The sequence below is a fragment of the Neomonachus schauinslandi genome, chromosome 11 (assembly GCF_002201575.2).
Source record: "Neomonachus schauinslandi chromosome 11, ASM220157v2, whole genome shotgun sequence".
NCBI classification, from domain to species: Eukaryota; Metazoa; Chordata; class Mammalia; order Carnivora; family Phocidae; genus Neomonachus; species Neomonachus schauinslandi.
The window spans coordinates 101,481,423-101,501,733 of NC_058413.1; positions in this window are offsets into that span (position 1 = coordinate 101,481,423).

A 20,311-nucleotide genomic window follows, 5' to 3' on the forward strand; every position below is an offset into this window, starting at 1 on the left:
AAATGTCCTCCAGATTTCCCAGCACTGAGGAATGTCACTCACCACCCTACCCCATATCCTACTCAGAGCTGGCCCCAACTTCATAGCACCTGGCTGACTCCTCCCCATATTTGCTTCTTATTTTAGAGAAATACAAATTGTTCTCATCTCACACAGAACAGTTTTGCTCCTCTCTGTCGGTTGCATAGGCTCCTGTCAACGCCCTGAGAGCCTCACCTTTTGCCTCAAGCTGAGCATTAAGTGTTTCCCTAAGCAGAGGACTTTCCATCTAAGAGGCAGAGTGCTGTCAGCTGGTAGACATTTTTGACCCCGGCCAGGCAGTGAAAAAGTACAGGTTTCATACATGTGTTTAATGGGGTGGGGATGCCTGCATTAATTTGGGGCTTAAAGATGATAAAGGCTAAGTACGAGTTAGCCAGAGAAGGAGGAAGGGGAGACAGAAGACAGGAAAGGCCAACGCGGCTGGACCATAGGGAGTGAGGGATGATAGACATGGAGGTGAAGCTGGAAAGAGATGCAGGTATGTCACATTTTACCCAGAAAATCAAGTTCGTTTCAGACTGCTGCCTACCTGTTATTTCCACCTCAGTTCTGCTCCCTCGGTTGGCCCAGAAGGGTACTTCCACTGCATGGCACATTTCTGACTTTCTACCTGGCAAGGGAGATTCTTACAAACTTTTTTTTTTTAATTATTGAAATGCAGTCCTCCAAATAATGTGCTAGCCAGCATCCTCCTTCCTTGTTCCCATCCCTATGCCCCTCATTCAATGTGGAAACCCAGAAATGAGCCAGCTCCCAACGACTCCTTCTTTCTGCAGTTCGTTCCGTTTCCATCAGAGCACCTGGGCAGGAGCCAGGAGGCTACCTGCAAACACTGGAGCCTCTGTGGGCAGCTTGGAATGCCTGCAGCTTTCACTGCAGTAAGACTTCTCTTCCTGCAAGCTTTGCAGGGCATCTTGACTTTCCTTGTTTCTAAAAACTGGAACATCCCAGCCTCTACTGAGCTTCTATGTGCATTAGACAGAGACACCCCCCCTGGGGCCAGTGTGGAGTTTGGCCAGAGCAGTCTGGAGTTCCACACCCCAACTGGGCCCCTTTGTGCAGGCTACAAACTGCACAACTGAATAAGGCGGCCCTTCTTATAAACAGGTCTGTGAGGGCCATCAGGAATGGAAGAGCCCAGCCTCACTGACGAAGAAACTGAGGCTCAAGTTGGCCCCACACTGAATTAGCGCCTGTGTTTTCTGGCTAATAGGTTAGGCAGATCCAAACACACCACTCTATAGGAGACACCCTGGTTCAGGCTGACAGAATGCAGGGAGCCAGACAGACGTACGTTAGAATGTTGCTCTTATGAGCCACATGACCTTGGGCTTTCCAAAGGCTGGTTTTGGCATCTATAAAATGGGGATACAAATTCTCATCACAGAGGTCCGCTGTGAGGGTTAAACAAGAGACCGGGTATGAGCCACCCTGCCTAAGCTGACATATGACCAACATCATTTGGCCGTGTGCCTCCCACGTGAGCAGAGGGAGCGATGCTGGGAGGGTGAGGAGGCGTGTGTTCAAGTGTGAGGAGCGGGAGGAGGCAGGAGCCCAGAGGCAGTGGAGGTTCCTTCTCTTTCTGGTGACTCACAGCCTGGTGACTAGCGAGGCTGGGAGGCAGCGTGTCTTGGTGGGGAGGAAGCCTCCCTAATTCCATGCAGTCGACATATTGCGGGGAGGTGGAGGGTAGCTGGGTAAGCATGACATGGCTCCTGAGAAATCTGTCGTAGAGTTTGAGAAATAAAGAAAAACAGGAAATGCTCTGTGCAAATATCAAAACAGCATTTCCTGCAGTATGAGGATTTGGGGATGGGTCCTGGTAGAGGGCAAAGGACCAGGGATGCCAGCAGTGGGCAGGGCCTTCCTGGGCAGATGCTTGCTTCCCTGCCAGCCTAGGTGTGGAGGAACATTTGGGCTCCACCCAGACCAGGACCTCAACAGGGTCAGGGAAAAAGTCAGTTAGGACACTTTCCTGCCATACCACCTGGAATTTCATGTCCTCTGTGGGGCAGCAGCTTGATTTCCCAGTCCCAGGGACCCTGACTTAGGCTTTGGAGAACTGGGTGAGTTTCTCTAGCTACTCATGTGGCTTACACAGGAGGTCAGATATGTGCCTCTTTTTCATTTACTAAAAACAGATTCATTAAGCACTTATTTTATTCCTGGCACTGGGCTAGGCACAGAATTTACACACATAAATAAGATAGTAGGCAAATTCTCATTTAGTTTTCATTACTAATGTGTATATATGTATGAAAGTATGTGTGTGTATTTTATGTCAATCTTTGTGGATTTATGTAAGTAGTTATGTTTACATATGTGTTTTCATGTGTGAACCCATATATGTAAATCTGGGTGTGCATGAATGTTTATGTGTGTATATGATTACACACATAAGTCTGTGTGGGTAAGTTTACATGTTTAAGTATTTCTGTGTGCACCTTCTTCTCCAATAACTAAGAAGAAAGTATAGGGAGGATTCTCTAGTGGGCCTGAGGTTTATGTTTACAGAAACAGGGAGTTATTGCTGGAAGCATTTTGCTCCAAAGATTCTGGGAGCTGGGAGCTCACTTTGCCTCACATCACACTCACCTCGTGCCAGGTAGAGTGAGGACCCAAAGAGCTGGGTAGACATGAGAGACTGACCACAGGTCAAGGCAAGCAGGAAGCCAGGACCCAGGAAGGCAAGAGCAGAGTGAAAGAATTTGCCAAACCCGGGGGCTGAACTGTCAAGAGGTTAGAACGCTCAGCAAGAGCTGAGGACTTGGCAGTAATCAGAAGACCCTAGGTGGACAGGAAAACATCTGACCAGGTATTCTGGCAAACTGAGCCATGTTTCCTCCTGCCATCAGAACACAAGGTAATTTCTAGACAAAGGCTGTCTCAGGCAGAGCCCATTAAAATTTCCTGCAGGGTGGCAATGGTGCCTGGCTGGGGAACCAGTAAGAGATCAGAGTCTGAAGGTAACCTGGCTCTTCCAGAGACATGAGCCACCAATGCCTCCAATGAAGATTGAGGCTGTGGAGTAGGATGGGGAAGAAGTGTCTGAGAAGACCCACAGGGGCTCAGAACAGGAACAGGGAATGTATCCGACAGGACACTGAGGTCACCTAAAATATATGACCTTTGTTTGCTGTTGTCCTTTGCATGGTTTGTCAGTTAGATGGGCTTCTTTGAAATTTATGCTCACGTAATATCATTTTTATTATGCAGTTAATCACAAGAGGGAAAGGAAAAAGGGAGTGTGTCTGAATGCTTCTATTTCATTTGCTTAATGGAGCGCTCAGAGTAGGAGAGAGAAAGCTCCCTAATCATTTATTTTAGTAACCGGAGTTATATTCGAGAGCTCCTGACAGTGACATCCAGCCACTGCGGGCAGGGAGACTGTCTTTATCTTGGTGCCTGTGAACGGAACCAGACATGCCTTCAAAGGCATGCTGTCTGCTGGGAGTACAGATAACAGTGCCGATAGAACATGGCTGAGGGAAATGGCAGAGGTGCACTCTCCAATCCTAATAGAGCCTGGATGAGAATTCAGCCTTACTTCCCACAATATTCCAGATTGTTGGTTTCTCAGCTGTGGGAGGGATTTTAGATGTTAATTCCAATCTCTTCGGCCTGTAGCTACATTTCCTTTCAAGCCTGGGCTTGTGAACTTGGGTTGGTTTGCATGATTGATTGGGTCTGTTCTCCACATAGGGCCTAGGGTGAGGAGGGTAGGGGCTGCTGGGATAGGCCCCAACAGCAAAGTGTTTCTTCTCCAGCCTATGTGGCTGGATTTCTAGGCTGTGAGTTCACATTTCTTACCCAAATGAAAGAGAGTAATGTGTTGGTAAGAGCACTGTCTGTAGAGTTGGGCTAAGCAGGGTTCAATCACTGACCTTTGGATAGTGGGTGGGTGAGGCTTTGGACAAGTTGCCAGGAATCTCAGGGGTGGGCACAGTGAGAGTCAATACAGCATGGTAGTAAAGAGGGTGAACTCTACAGCAGATACTTGCCATGTGACCTTGGGCAGGTTATTATCTTTGTGCCTATCTCTTCACACATAAAATGGAAATTATCATAGTACCTACCTGATAGGGTTGTTATGAGGATGTATCAGTAACTCAGAACAGTACGTGGCACACTAAGTATCTGATATGATTAATTTGACTATATCTATAAAATGGACATTATGGTAGTACGTACATCACCAAATTGTTATGAAGATTATGTGAGGCAGTGCTTATAAAATGCTTTGCTTAATACTTGGCAAATAGTAAGCTCTCGATAAATACAAGCAATTGTTGTTGCTAATGAAGTCAGCCTGGAAGTCAGGTCAGGGCCCAGACAGCAAAGTGGTCCTTACTAGACCAGCCGTCCACCACCTATCGCCTCTCCTAATGGGGAGGAGGTCCGAGCAGGCTCAGCCTAGTTACATCATGATGGCTGTTACAGAGAGACGTCTCATCACCTTGGCTGACTCCAGGCCTGGCTGAGCATCCCCTCTCTTATCGACCCCGGGAGGCGGCAGACGGAGGGGGCTGTTTCCTTCATGAAAAAAATGCCTGCGCCTCCGAATCGCCTCTGGGTGCGAGACAGAGGAGGAGTGGGCAAGAGTGGGCACGGGGCCAGGGGAAGTAGGAGTGGGTGTGTGGGCGGAGCAGAGAGATGGCTGGGCTCCCACCCAGGGAGACAAACACACCCTGTCTGGAGGTTTGCTGGGTGCTGGATCCCTGCCTGGCGCTCGTAAGGCACAGTGACTGTGTGCCGGGACCTTCCCCCATCCAGAGGAGACTCACTTTCAGGACGGGCCCTGGCAGAGTACCACGCAGGAGAGGAGCCACTGTGCATCCTGAGGTCAGCCTGCCAAGGCTAAGAGATTCTTAACTCATTCTTCCCATGGCAATGAACATACAGACCTGAGTAAAGGACACAGAGAGGCCTTGCTTTCACTTTGGGGATGGACCCCTAAACCCAGGGGTCTGAGCCTGGGAAAAGATGCAGGGGAACCTTGTCCTCTGCAGCTGGTACCGGCAAGCATCCCAGCCCTGGGCTTGTGCTTCTCCATGACCCAGGATCCATTTTTATTCTACAGTGCCTTGTCTAAGAGCACAACCAGTGCTTCGTCCTCGAATAGCCAGTCACATTTCAGTACTGTGCCATCTAATTAGTTAGCAAATGACGATAATAGTGAGCTACCATTTCGCCAATGTGTACTGGAACCAGACTGTCCTGGATGGTTTCTGTGGTGCATTCTGCACTCAGATTGCCTGACTCCACTGCTTATTAACTTCGAAAACCTCCATTTCTCACCAGCTAAATGGAAACATGCCATTGTGAGGGATTATTGTCCTGAGGACCAGTGAGTTACACATGGGGGGTAGAAACAGCACTGGGCCACCTGTAATCCCCTTTTAAGACAGAACTAGGGCCCACCTATGGCGAACATGGCCAGCAGTCAGCCCCCGGCTGTCAGCAGCTTTAGGGTCTGCTCAGCTGCACAGAACTGCTTTGGCTAAGGTCATGCCCTTCCTGAAGAATCCCTGGAGGTCTTGGCATAATACATGGGCCCCGGAGGGTGAGAGATAAACCCTGGGAAGACCCAGGGGCCTGCCAAATCCATAAAAGTTTTAGGGGCAGTGCTCGGATAGCTCCTTCAAACTAAAAGACAAATGATTGAATCTTGAAACTCCTGTCATAATAATGGAAGCAAAACACCATTTTTGGCATCTTTGGGTTCTGGAAACAACATATTCCAAACTGCCCTGGCCCATATGCCAGATAACACAAAAGGCTGCCAGCTTCAAGTGACCCAGAGCAGGAAAAGGGCTCTGCAACAGGTCTGGATTGCAGTGCAAGCTGCCTGCCATTTGGAACGCACTTGTTGGAAGTGTCAGCGATAGGAAAAGATGCCACATGGGGTTCGGGGCAAGTCCCAGGGGCAGAATCACAATTCAGGCCCCCGGGCTTCTGAAGCAAGACCCTGCCGTTGGCAGCACATGCCTTTTGAAAACTACCTCCTGGTGTGATGTGAGGTCTTTAGAAATGGAATGCCTGACCATGGGACATCAGGGGCTGATGTGCCTGGAACGGACCTCTGTGGCTTGTCTATCACGAAGTCAGGCAGGCCCAGCAGCAATCCACTGTAAGATGGAAGTGGTGTGTCGGGGACTGAGGACAAGCAGGGCCAGGGAGCACAAGAAAGCTGCCTAAATCGTAACCCAGACCCCCATGGCACCCTCTGCTTGCCTCAGAGCTCCTCCTTCAGCTCACACTGGAGGCCCTATGCGGGAATCTCGTGAGACCAGCTAAGGAGGAGGAAAAAGCCTGAGCAGGCATGATGCATGCATCCCTCCTCTTCCACCGGCCAGCCATGTGGCTTCAAGTGACTACGCCTTTTATACCCCTTGTTTGTAAAGCAGATATGAGAAGGGGACCCATCTTGTGGGGCCTCAGTGAGGTCATACAGGCACTGGGCCCCTCAGTAAACTCTCAATAAATGTTAACTTTTGCTCTGCGGAGTCCTCTACCTAACTCTTCTCTTTTTCTGGGACCTAGAGTCATGAGGCTCAGGTTTCAGACTCAACTCTTTCATGTACTGGCCTTGAGACCTTGGGTAAGTCTCTTAACCTTTCTGATCTTAGTTTTTTCATGAGTTTGAAAGGCACAGACACACCACCTTGGGAGGCAGCTGTGGGGCTGAGAGGCACTGGCTGTGTGAAAGTGCTTTATCCACGTATTTGCCGTGCAAATGGCGTTCGGGCCAAGGCAGAGGATCCAGAAAGGGCCCCCTGTCCTCACAACAGCTGGAGTCGCATCACAGGCCGGCTTTATGGCATACTAGCTCACATCTGCCATGCACACCAGCACGTTAAACTCTCACTCTTTGCCCATCAGCTTCTCTGAGTCTGCTTCCAGTTTTTCCCTACACTACTGGTCTGCCTAACACCTCTCACCCCCCAATCAGCACGCATGTGCCTGTGCTCATGGACACACATGGGTCTGGGGGCCTCCATGAGGATGCAGGGATTGAGGGGAGGAGGCTTGAGAGGTCTTTCTGAGAAGTTGGGATCTTGGTTAGACTTACTCTTCCTCAGTGGTCATGTTTGGGCTGGGTGGCCCGCACATCATCATAATTTTATACCACAATGGAATTTTGGATCTTTGGAATCAGTAACTCAATTCTTTTGTAATAGGTGGAAACAGAGGCTCACAGAAGGGAAGGTTTGTCTGAGATAACACACTTGGGTTGTCATAGGTCTGGGTGCCTTTCTTAGGTTGGATGCCTCAGAAGCAGATCCTGAGACAAAGATTATTTTGCAAGTGATTTATTAGGGAAAGGCTCTCAGGAAAAAGTGAAGGAAGTGAGGGGAGCAGGACAAGGAAGGCAGAAAAGTCACCACGTGTGTGATTTCAGGCAGACTCCCTGGACAGTGGCTATAGTTCCGTAGGACATCTCTGGGGTGTACAGGATGCCTCAAAGTTTGTCAGGACTGGAACAAGAGCTGAGTATAAGTCCCCTTATGGGGCGTAAGGGGCAGCATGGTGCAGGAGATGGGTGTGGGGGGTGCTGACCTGCCAGGCACAGTCAGCAGTCTGCACCGATGGGCACAGAGCCACAAGGCTGGCCTCAGGGAGAGTCAGGGAGGGCAAAAATAAAGCAAAAATTACCAGAGCTGGGGAAGGGGTGCATGTAAATGGTAGGAAGGATCCCTGGGCATCGGGGTAAGCACTGACAGTGTCTACCTTAGTATTGATTCCCTTGATGGGTGCTTTCCTTCCTTTCTCCCCATAGTTCCTGGGCTATAAGCAAGCACTCTAAAAAGAGTTCCCTCTTATTCATTATTGGTAGATGTAGAAATTGATATAACCACTTTGGGAGACAGTCTCTTAAATTCAAATAGCCTGTGTCCTATGAACTCCCATCTAGTTATAAACTCACATTTATGAGCACTCATGTTCAAGAACGTTCAGAGCACAATAGCCCCAAAACAGAAACCAGCCACACACCCATCAACAGCACCACAGATACATATGTTGCCTAATATCCACACAATGGAATATTATAGGGCAACGAAAATAAACTGCAGCTTTACATAAATGCATGTATGAATCTCAAATAAATGTTGAGTGTGTAAGAAACTACAACACAAAAGCACACATGACTTTGTTCATATGAAGTTAAAAACAATTAGCAAACATAAACTATAATACTTACGGTTGGATGTGGAGACGGGAAAACCCTAGAACAAAACAAAGGAATCATTACTACAAAAGTCAGGAGAGTGGTGATCTTTCAGAAGTAGGGGGTTAGAGGGAGAAGGTACCGGGGTGGGGGAATTCAGGATGTCTAGGGGCTGGGCATACTCTATTTCTTGACCCACAAAGTGGTTACTGCAAAGTTGGCTTTGTGATAAATCAAGATGCACACATCTCTTTTGTATACTTTTCTGAATATGCGGTATACTCCATAATCAAAAAGCTTAAAATACCTAGAAACTACTTTTTAAACTACTTTTTAAATTTCCTTTCCTTTTCTGCCTTTCCCCCCACTTTGTTATTGTAGCAAAATAAAGAATAACATCAAATTTTACTTGTAACAATTTTTTTTTTGAGATAGAGAGCAGAGTTGGGGGGAGGGACAGAGGGAGAGGGAGAGAGGGAATCTCAAGCAGGTTCCACACCCAGCGCGGAGCCTGATGCCGGGCTCAATCACACAACCCTGAGATCATGACCTGAGCCAAAATCAAGAGGTGGATGCCTAACCAACTGAGCCACCCAGGCATCCCTTACTTTGAACAATTTTTAAGTGTACATTTAATTCAGTGGCATGAAGTCCATTCATAATGTTGTACAACCATTACAACTATCCATTTCCAGAACTTTTTCATCGTCCCAAATAGAAACTCTGTACTCATTAAGCTATAACTCTTATTTCCCCCTTTTTCCAGCCCTAGTAACCACTAGTCTCCTTTCTGTCTCTATGAATTTGCCTATTCAAGGTACCTCATCTAAGTGGAATCATACGATAGTTGTCCTTTTGTGTTTGATTTCATTTAGCATAATGTCTTCAAGGCTCGTCCACATCATAGCATGTATTAGAATTTCACTTCTTTTTATGGCTGAATAACACTCCATCATATGCATATACCACACTTTGTTTACCCACCAGGATGGAGACTTGGGTCGTTTCCACCTTTCGGCTATTGTGAATAAAGCTGCTATCAACATGGGCGTACCAATATCTGTTCCCGTTTGGTTCCCTGCTTTCAGTTCTTTTGAGGATATGCCCAGGAGTGGAATGGTTGGATCCACTTCTTTTAAGCCAAAGGAATGGGTCTCTCCTCTACACAAAAACCTCTGCATGAATTCCAGCCAATAAGAGGACTGAATCAGGATGGGCTGGGTAAGGCAAGGAAGCAAGAGATGCTCCTAGCTTTGGTCACTCACAACTGATGCAAGAGGTGATGGAGGCCAGGACCCCTGGGTTCTGCGGCAGCTCTGCTCACTGTGACCTAGCATGCCCCCTGCTCCCTGAACCTAGTGACCCACACAACTCCGTGGGGACAGTAACTCCCTTGTCGACAGGAAGAGAATAAACAAGGACAAGTGGGAGATGTCTGAGACTTTAAAGAGGCATCTTGGAATAGATTAAAAACACAACAACTACAACAAGGCAAGGTATGAAATGAAAAACATACTGTGGTCCTCCCTGGCTAGGTGGGGGTAAGAATAGGAGGAAAGGTCAGGAGAGAAGGGAAGAAGCAGGAAGAGAGGGAGAGCGGAAGCTGAAGGAGTGGAAGAAGGGGATGAAGAGAAGATGATGAAGGCAGTGGGGAAGGAAGGCTTTTTTCCAGAGGAAAAGGGCTAGAGCCAGCACCCCTGGACAGCAGCCTCCAGAGCTGCGGCTGGACTCCAGAGGAAAATAACAGCCCGTCACTCTCCGTGACTGGCACTCCACATTATGGGGCCTGAAAGCAAAGAGGCAGCAACACTGACAGAAACAGGCGTCTTTAAACCAGTAAGACAGAACGGGCCTCAGCCTGACCCTCCTGAAGCGCATCCCCACCTTATATATTATTGACAAGGCTGACTTTTATCAAGACGTTCTGGCCTACTGTGTAATAAATGTGTATCTCCCACTCTTTATCACCCATTACCTCATTAAAATAATTGTCTTAATTTTGTTGTTAAAGTGATTAATAGGGCAAGTGCTAAAGGAAATTAATACTCAAAAGAAAGAATAACTGTAGCCAAAAACGAACTCCTCTGAATTGGTCTGGTGGTAAAGTTAGGGATTTTGTAGTTAATGAGCCTTAGAGAGTTAAATATAGGAGGGTCTAGGAGAGTCCGTTGAGAGATGGGAGAGCAGAGCAGGAGGATAGCGCAGCCAGGAGAGGCATAGGTCGGTGGTGGGGGGGAGAGCATGGCTCACACCTATGTATCCACTCACCATGAGCCATCAAGAGGAGGTCACACATCCTGGCCTCTTGCACTCCCAGTGCTCAGTGTGGTGCCTGCCACTTGCATGGTCCCAGGGACTCAGAGCCCAGCCCAGCCCAGTGCTCAGTATGAACCAATGGCAAGGAGATGTAGGGGCTCTTGCTGCGGAGGGGGGGGGGGGTCCCAGACTGAGGCTGAGCTATTTTAAATAGAATCAGAAACAGCCAGGAACAGGCTGCTTCACTCTCTTTCCCCTCTGAACTGGATGAGAGGATCAGCATCCAATTCCTTCCTTTCTGTGTCCAGCCACACTCCTTCCACCCTGCGTCCCTGCAGTCTTTAGCACTCCTGCCCCACCAACCAGGCAGCTGGATCTCCAGGGCAGAACTGGAGCAGGTGCCTAGGGAGCTGGAGAGGGGGAATTGTGGTTCCCTTTGACAAGTTCCTCACTTGTTCATTCAATCATTCAACTCATGTTGATTAAGATGCTGTGATATAGCAGGTTCTACTTTAAAAGCTGGGCATATAGAGAGGCTTGGCCCTGTAACTCAAAAAACTTCCAGTCTGTTGGAGACAAAGACATATGCAAACAGATAATTACCAGAGATGCATTGCTTGTTTAATGCTCCCTCCTATATTTATATATAGCAGCACTGCAGTACTCAGCTGTTAAATATATATTTTATATTATGGAAGTTCTCATAGGCTCTCAACCAATGAAAACTTCTCAAGACCTTTCTGTGCGTCTTGGCTTATCAGTACACTGCAAACACCCTCAGCTAATGATCTGCCATGTGTGCTGTGTACTTGGTTTTGATGTTCTTCCAGCCTGTTATTTTGTGTCCCTGAAAACAACAGTAATATTTAATGGCTGACCAAAGGTGTCCAGAGATGGTGGTTGGACTGCAGTGAGACCAGAGCATTATGCTGGATGTTACAACGTGAGCTCTCCTGTCATTCAAGGTACATTCCAGGAGATGGGGGAGGAACCACAGAGTAGAAAGAAGGCAATTAGGGAGTGTAGAAGACCTTTGACATTATTAAAGACATCATAAATGTCGCTGCAGCCTGGTGTGTGTGTGTGGCGGGGGGGGGGGGGGGGGGGGGGGGGGCGGCCAACGATTGTAAGCAAAGAAGTTGAAGGAAGCTCTGGTCCAAAACAGAGGACATGAGGAGAATGGAACAGCGCTGTATCCCTGGACACGCCCTCCACAGAGACAATGCCAGGAGGGCCCTTGTAATGCTGCAGCCTCAGGCAGCGCCAGGCACTGAGGTTGGGCCCTGGCCGCAGTCTGCGGTGCGGGTCCGATGTACGCACAGGCCTTTGGAAGGCTGGGAATTCAACGTCCGCTCATTTCTGACATTCTTAGACTTTTGTATAACTAATCACATAGGTTCCTAACATACAAAATCAGCATAGCAATATCAATAATATAGAGTACTCCATTAAGGTTTGTTTTTATTTAAACATTCTCTTTGAAATATGGGTATAGAGGTAATCAAACATATGAGAATCAAACTGGAAAAAAAAAAAATCTCCTGTGTTTGATATGTTGAAATTCTATCAATGTCAGTTCAGGAATAAATCTATATTCATTACTGAAAGATTAAAATGGTGCAATAATTCATGCTCATTTTGAAAGCTGTTAATTTTTGTGTGCAAAACATTATTCAGAGCTTTCAAAGGGTTAAATAAAAAGGAGACAGAAAGTGTGTTGGCTAGATAACTTTGGGAAGAATTTTATATCTTTTCTGAACATAGAAATATTTGTAAAAATTTAAATAGTAATACAAGCTGAGATAGAGATTAGATTATATCATAATTCTTATTTTTTGCAGAATTGTTTTGGTGTATTAGCATTCATAACACTGAACAAAATAACCATTAAAATCTGTATTTACTGCTTCATTTGTAAATGCCACTTAGATCATGAGTTTTTCCTATTTGCAAATTCTCCACATTTTAGAGGTTGAATTCAGAGTAGTATGTCAATCTCAGGATTCTGTGAAGAGAAAAACCTCAAAAATCATGTGCAACAATATCCATGATTAACCTTCTTCTGTCAAGATATAATAAAAACATGCATAGGAAAGAAAAAAAATGTACTGGGAACAACCAAAGCACACCCCAAATATTCTGGTCTCCTACTGATCTCTGTTGGAAATGAGCATCCATCAGAGTTTCATGCCTGCACTGGGATCATACAGTGATCGTTCTGAACTATAACACCAAACTTCTGAAATTTAACCACTAACAATTTTAATTAAACAACTGTAATGATAATTATTGGGTATAATATTTTAAATTTATTCCTGAATTCTGGAAGGTCACTTTTATGATGGTGATATTTGGCTTTGGCCCCATATTGATTTTCACATTTGTTGTTTGGCCAAAATATGAGTGTAGTGTCCCTCTATCCAGTGTGATAGATGCTCTAACAGACATGATGATAACATGAATGAAGTCATGATTGAGTGTCTGGAAGAATTAGGGAAGGCTTCATACAGAAGCCAAAGCAGAGATGGGAAGGATGGATTCCAAGTTTGCCCAGGAAATGAGAACAAGATGGGGTAGGGCTTTCTAGAAAGAGGGGCCAGCCAAAACAGGTCTTGAATGCCCTTTGAATGGTACCACTTTGGTATTTTCTACATGTGTTCTTCCCTTTCATCCTAAACCAACAGGATGAAGTAAATATTTTCTCTTTTTTGCAAAGAAGCAGACAGAGGCTCAGAGAAGGGAAGTGACTGCTCTCTGCAGCCTTGAGAGTGGCTCCAGAAGAACCTCCCAGCCTCATGAGAAGTGGCCCGAAAATGCCCATATCCTTGTGCCCCCAACTCTCCCACTACCTCAGGTGGTGCCCTGGGGCTGCCCTGATTCTTTCCAGGTCCAGCACCTGTGGTCTTATTCCTAACTGGTGACCTTATTCCCACCCGTGGCCTTATGTCTTACCCGTTGCCTTATTTCTAATATCACTCAAGGGCTGTTCTCCCCAAGGGTGCCATTTTCATATGCCAGACAGGCCTGGGCAGAGGTATCTCAGGCACCAAACAGAGCCCCTGGCTTCCTTTGTGGCCCAGCAGGTCATCCTGTAAAGCCCTCCTCTAATGGCCTGATTCTCTTCAGACACTTTTCTTTTTTCTTTGGTTTTCCTTTCTTCTCTTTCGTCTCATCTGGGGAAGGCCCGCTGCCTGGCATGGCTATTGTGCTTGGAAATGAGCCTCCTGGGCTGGTGAATAAATTGCATTTTATTCCTCCCCGTCACTTCTGGTTGGGGGAGCACCAGGAGATGAAAGCTGAGACTTCAAAAGCACTTCTTTTGACCTAAGGCAGCATTTCTCATTTCTAAGCCTGAGGGCTGCACTAAGCCCACATGTCGGTAGCACTGGCAGGAGCTGAGACTTGGCCAAACCTGAGGGTCTTCTGAGCCTCCTGGGCTGGGCATCTGGATGTCACTGTCTTCACTAAATTGGCAGAGGGGGCAGGCTCACTTCTCAGCAAAGCATCACTGATGGCAAGTGGCTCCTCAAAGGGAGAAGCAGGTCCCCTGTGTAGAGTGACGGAAGGTTGGATTTGGATTGTAATATCAAACCACACGCAGCTACATTCCCCTGTGTGGTAAGTCTCACTCTCCTCTCCCCTGCTCTACCCAGCACTTACTGCCAAGCTCCTGGTTGAGCAATCTCTCTTGTTAAGACTCATGATGTATCTCTTCATTCTCAGATGGGCACGGATTGAGGTGGGAGATGGGAGAAATCAGTCACTGATCTAGCACAGACCCTGGGCTCTGAAGGGCAAGCAGGTCTCCATCGTCCCTGTCAATGGAGTGACAAGTTGATGGAGGGCCTGAGTGAACTGGGGGGGGGGGGACTCCAAAGAGCAAGCTGGCTTCTAAAATGGGCAATGCTCCCACAAAACTTCCAATCCCAATCTGACAAAGCCACTGGAGTCTCTCCCTTCAGGTTGGCTTCCACCCTACTCAGGAGCAGTCCATGCATGGTGAAATCCTTGATGACTTCACTTCTGAGTATTTCCAGAATGTAGTAGCATGTTGGGTGCATAGGTGCACAGTTTAACTGGTTTCAGAGAATTTGCGGATCAAATTCTGGCCCTGTCACTTACAAGCTGAAGGTGGGCAATATGGAGGCTCTATCTCTCAGTATCTACATCCATAAAATGGGGAGAATGGCACCTGCATCAGATGTTAAGAAGGCTGAATGGAATCATCTGTGTAAAGCACTTACTCCAATAGCTAGCATTTGTTGATGATCAATAGATGGTTATCTTTATTGCTCCCTGGCTGCACACACTTAAAAGGGATGTCAACTTATGGAAAGGGTACAGATTTTGGAAATGGAGGGACTGAGCTCAAGTTCCACTTCAGCCTCTTGGTAACTGTATGATCCTGGGCAATTTTCTTACTACAAGAATAACCACCAGCTCCAAAGCTACCATTCGCCAAGTGTTTATTATGCGCCAGGGGCTTAGTCTATGATGCCATCTTATTATTTCTCATAAGGGGTTAAGTCACCAGTGCAAGGATTTGCTGCTAGGAGCAGAACTGAGATCTGAAGTCAGGTTCATGAACTTCGTCCATGCTTGTAACCAGTGCACCTTCTCACCAGACCGGTTCCCCTAACTTCTCTGAGCCTCGATTTCCTCCTATGAAAAATAGGGGTGATAATGCCAGCCTCCTAGGTTTAGGTTGAGGATGGGAGAAGGTAACACATGTAAGACTCCCCCAAAACAGGAATCTTTCTACTATCCAATGACTTTAGGAGGCAACATTTAATATGAATTCCAAGTTGCAGCCACGGACTCCAGAGGTGGGAAGAGATTTTGACCTCATGTGACTCTAGCCCCCTTCAACCCTGATCATCAGAGTGAGGCAGCTAGTGGCCTGGCACCAACTGGCTGATTTCTGAGAGCTGCAAGGACAGAGTGTTCCAGATGATGATCAAGATGTCCACCTAGGACTTTAAGATTCTATTAGGAAAATTTATGGAGCTGAACATTATGTCAAGTCCCACGGCTTCCAGTTTTTGTATTCCCCTGGGCAACTCATCCTGGTTGGGGAGGGCCCACATTGCATCTGCAGAGATGCTGTGAGTCTTGTGCCATTTGGGGACATGCTCCCTGCCTGTCCTCATGACCCAATGACTGTGGAGCTAATGTCTCCTGAGACATGCCCTCAGCTCCCCTCTCCCCAGGAGCCTTCTCTGGGCTGGAACCATGGCTTCTATTTTGCCTACAGGAAAAGAGGCCCCTTGGAGAGGAGACCTGAGAGGGTGTCATGGTTTCTTATTGGATGGAGCAGAAGATTGGGGACCCTTCCTGCCTCTCCTGTCCTCAACCTTCCCATTGAGGGAAGGGTCCTTCCCTCAATGCTGGCCCTGGCCTCCCTTTTGATATCCCTGGGGAAGGCTGGACACTTGTCCAGCCTCAGTCCCCTGAAGTTTAGAGGCCTCTGCAGAAGCTGTGTGAGACCTGAGAGCTGTCATACATCACTTCACGTGATAAATCCACAGAGATGGAAAGAAAAATACTCTGAATACTGATGGCAGTGCAGCTGCGAGAAGAAAAGTTTCCAGAATTGCAATGAGCAGCCTTGTGCTGAAGTTTTATGTCATTTGCTTTCAATTCCATTTACAGTTATTTCTTGTTTTTATATCATGTTTTATTGAAATCCATTTTTTACTTTAATGCTTTAGGCTCAGTCATGGATCTTGTCTCCCCTCCCCCCCCATCTTTGCCTCCTGAGCACGTGAAGGTTCACATTATGCAAACGCCACAGAAAAGGGTTTTGAAGCATCATGGATTTTGTCCCTTTCTGTGTATCTCAGATTGAGTGTTTTTCTGGAAGCAGGCTGGGGACACAGCCATGCGAGCGGTGTAGTTGAGAACCTGTAGGCAGGCCAGCTTGCAGTGTGCAGCCTGTCCCCTCTCACCTTTGTAACTGGAATTCAGTCCAGTACCATGCTCACAGGGATTCCATCCTCATGACCAACTGACTGACGGACCGAATTAGAGAGTGCCCTACTTTGGATGCAGGTTCTTTAGGTAGAAAGAGGGAAGAAACAAAAGTACGGTCTTTGAAGCTCTGAGGCAAACCAGAGCATTTCTGGAAAAGAAACTGAAACAGGGATCAGAGTCTTCTCCATTCCCTGCTGCCCCCACCCCTGGCCCTCATGGCCTCCTACCAGAGAGGCTGCCAGAGCCTCCCAATGGGCTGCCTGCCTCCATCATCTCTTTCAGCAGAGGAGGACATTCCTGAATGCCACCATCATTGAGCATCTCCCAGCTGTACACCCCTGGGTCTCCGCCACACAGGACATCCTCAGTGTGGATCCCCAGACCTGCCTCCGGGCTCCTCTTGTCTGTGCTAGCTTCACTTCCAGCTCCACTCAGTTGGCTAGTTGTTGTCTCTATGGGGAAAGGCTTTCCATTCTGGTCTGCCTCTCCAGGATGCTTGCCTGGTCCACTCGGGCTGCTGGGGCCCTTTCTAAAGTGTGGCTATTCAGACACTGTCCTGTGTCTCATGTTGATATTAACTGTGTCACGAGTGTCTTGTCTCTTGTTTGCATAGGAGTGTTATAAATAAAATCTGACTATGAATCTATTTTATACAATTTGGTCTGCATAATCTTAGGCAGCTCAGTCTCTCTGTGCCTTCCCTTTCCTTACCCATAAACTGGAGATCATAATAGTACCTAACTCAGAAGGGTGCTGGGAAAATTAAATGAGGTAATATATGTAGAGTACTTAGAACAGTGTTCAGCACATAGTAAATACTATATAAATGTAAGTTTTTATTATTATTTCCAAATAACAGAAATAAACTCAAGACAGCTTAGCTTTTTAAACAATAATTTAGTATTATAAGGAAGGTTATATAAATCTCTTGTAGAACCCCAAGGCAGAGATGTATCTGGGCCTCAGGTGGGCACTGGTGCCAGATGGGAGGTGGTTACCCCTGGTCATCCTGTGAGAATCATCTTTCTCTGCTTCTTGGTCCTCCAGCAGGAAACATGGCCACCTGTTGTTCCTCAGTCACTTGTCCAGCCATATGGTGAACATGAGCTCTCCTTACTAATTTGTGAGGAAAGCCTCTGAGAGGTCCAGTTTGGATCAGGAGCTCAATCTTTATCCAATCAGCTCTGTCCAAGAGGGCATGACGGGCCATGTCATATAAAATGGCTGCAGGGCTTACAGTTAAGTGTGTGTGTGTGTGTGTGTGTGTGTGTGTGTGTGTGAGGGGTGGTCATGAACCCCTCAGCCACTTCAAATTTTATCTTCCACAGTGCAGGGGACTCTCTACACTTCCGTAGCATCAGTTTGCTGTAACACAGAGTACTTTACACATAGCCGGTGCCGAGTACAGATTAACCAAAGTCTAACCGTAGACTCAAAGTACAAGAATTATAGCTCACTCGGTTTGCTCATCAAACTTTGGAAAGAGTTAGATAGATTTCCAGAGCTCCCTTGGGCTTGAAATGACTCTCATTGCTGCTGCTTCTCGCCCACCCCCTCTCCTGTCACGTGCCAAGATACTGGTCAGCAGGAACAGCATCAGTGAGGAACAAGTGGAATCAGAACTTTGGAAATGTGCAGTTACCAACACTCTCTTTGTGCTGAGAGCCAGCAGAGGCTAGTGCCGCCCACTCGGCTGGCCTTGACCTGCCTTTGCTCACAATGAATGGTCTATCAGGCCACAGACACTGGAAACTTTCCTTTGGGCACTGACCGGGTGAGAATCAGCCTGGGGGTCTGAGCAATGTGGCAACATAAGTGATGGGAGGATGCCTGAGCTTGGGTCACTCGTAGGAGTGAAATCAGACTCTAGGGAAGAGTAAAAGATGGGTCACTTAAGAGAGTATCTCCTTCATCCTTGACCCCAAACCTCCTAACTTTTCACACCCAGCTCATCCTCATCAACAGAGAAAATGCACAACAGCTGCCTGCTCCCATCCTGTTTATCCTCATTCGGTAGGGCAGTGGTGGTTCCCAAATGTGGCTGCACATTAGAATCATCTGGGGGGCTCTTAAAGATCCCGATTCCCAGGCAGTGCCCTGGACCAGTGAAATCAGATTCTCTGGGAGTGGGGGTGGGCATCCTTCAGTATTTTTAAAGCTCCCAGGTGGTTCTAATATGCAGCCAAGTTTGAAAACCACTATACTGTGAGTTCATTTCTTCACATGATTCTAGTACTCAGATGACATGAAAACCTGTATCATCAGCCTACATACTCACCCTCTGTCCCAAGCTTCTCATTGTTTCAATGTATCCTCTCTTGCAAAACTGATTTACAAGTTCTGAACTTTTGTTTCTTCCCTGCCATCATTCTGAGCTCTTGCATCGTCTTCCAACCTTAATTCGCTCACCCCTCTCCTCAGCACTTTTGTGATGTGCAGACATTTCACTTGTGCTGCATTAACTGTGCTTATGTTGCTTTACAAAAATATAATTTATTATAAGCTTTTTGAGGGTCGGAGGGACCATGCGTTCTATTTTTAGTTTATTTTCATATCATCCTAGGGTACCTTGTAAAATGCTGATGACCAGTAAATGTGGTTGCCCAAAGATGGAGGAGAAAGCTAGCCAAGGGTGGTTTAGGCAAGCCAGTGGGAGCCTCCAAAGGCTGGAGGTTTCTCTTCCAGAACTCTCAGTCTAGGAAGGAAAAGAGAGGTGCCATACTCTTCTGTTTAACAAGGGTCCCTTTGCTTATATCTGAGAGTAGTAAGGATTAAAGGAACTCTAGGGATGTGTCCTGGGAAGGTCTGTGGATGCTAGTTACAAATGCGGGGGGGGGGTGTTTTAATAGTAATAGCTACCACTCACTGAGTACTCAACTTTGTGCCTGGTGCTTTATATATAACCGTTCACAATAAGATTATTATTTAAATATTTCTGAACCTCAGGCTATTTGCCCAAGGTAAATGGCAGAGATCTAAAGGGCTATGCACTTTCCAGTAAGCCAGGTATGTTCCAAAAAAAGACTTCAGTTAGAAAGAAGAGAGTCAGACAGGCATCTCTGTCTTTACTCCCAACCAACCTTCTTCCTCATATTTGATGACAGTGGCTTAGGCAACGGTTTGCCCATTGCCCCAGGGTTGTGTGCATCACTATGCTTTTAATGCCACATTCTTAAATAGCTTTGGGGAAACAGAAGTCAAAGATAAAATCTATCTTTATGTGCATATATTCATCATCAATCATTTTTAATGAGGACTAATTGGTTGCAAGCAATAGAAACCAACTCAAGCTAGCTTAAGGAAAATAAGGGAAATGTTAGGCTGCAGAGTTGCCTTGTGGCAGCCACAGAAAGGAACGTAGCTGGGGCCCAGGAAGGCACTCTCTTCCACCTCTGTGTTTCTATGCTTGTCTCCCCAAGTCTCCTCTTGGATCTGCAAACCTGCTTTTTGCACTCCCCATAAATACTGTATAATGTGGCTGCCCACAATCCTTGAGTTTGCATGCTATGGTCCTGGCCACCTGGGAAGCTTCATTTTTCTCTTGGTCCCATTTCTCTTTGTAGAAAAGAGCCTGCAACTAGCCCATATTAGGTCACATGCCTCTTGATGACATCCTTCCCCTATCATGTTGGTCAGTGGTGCTCTGGAGTGCGATATGCCCACGTCTCAGGATAGGAATAAAATAATCCAAGAAAGGAGAGGTGATTGTGAACAGTAATGGATTAGCATGGCAAAAACTACATTTTATTGATGCAGACACTAGGTTAGGGGTTTTATATTTTTTCTCGAATTCTCATAATGATCACTCAGGGTAGGTATTGTTATTCCCATTTTTCAAAGAAGGAAATGGAGGAGATTTGAGATTAGCAA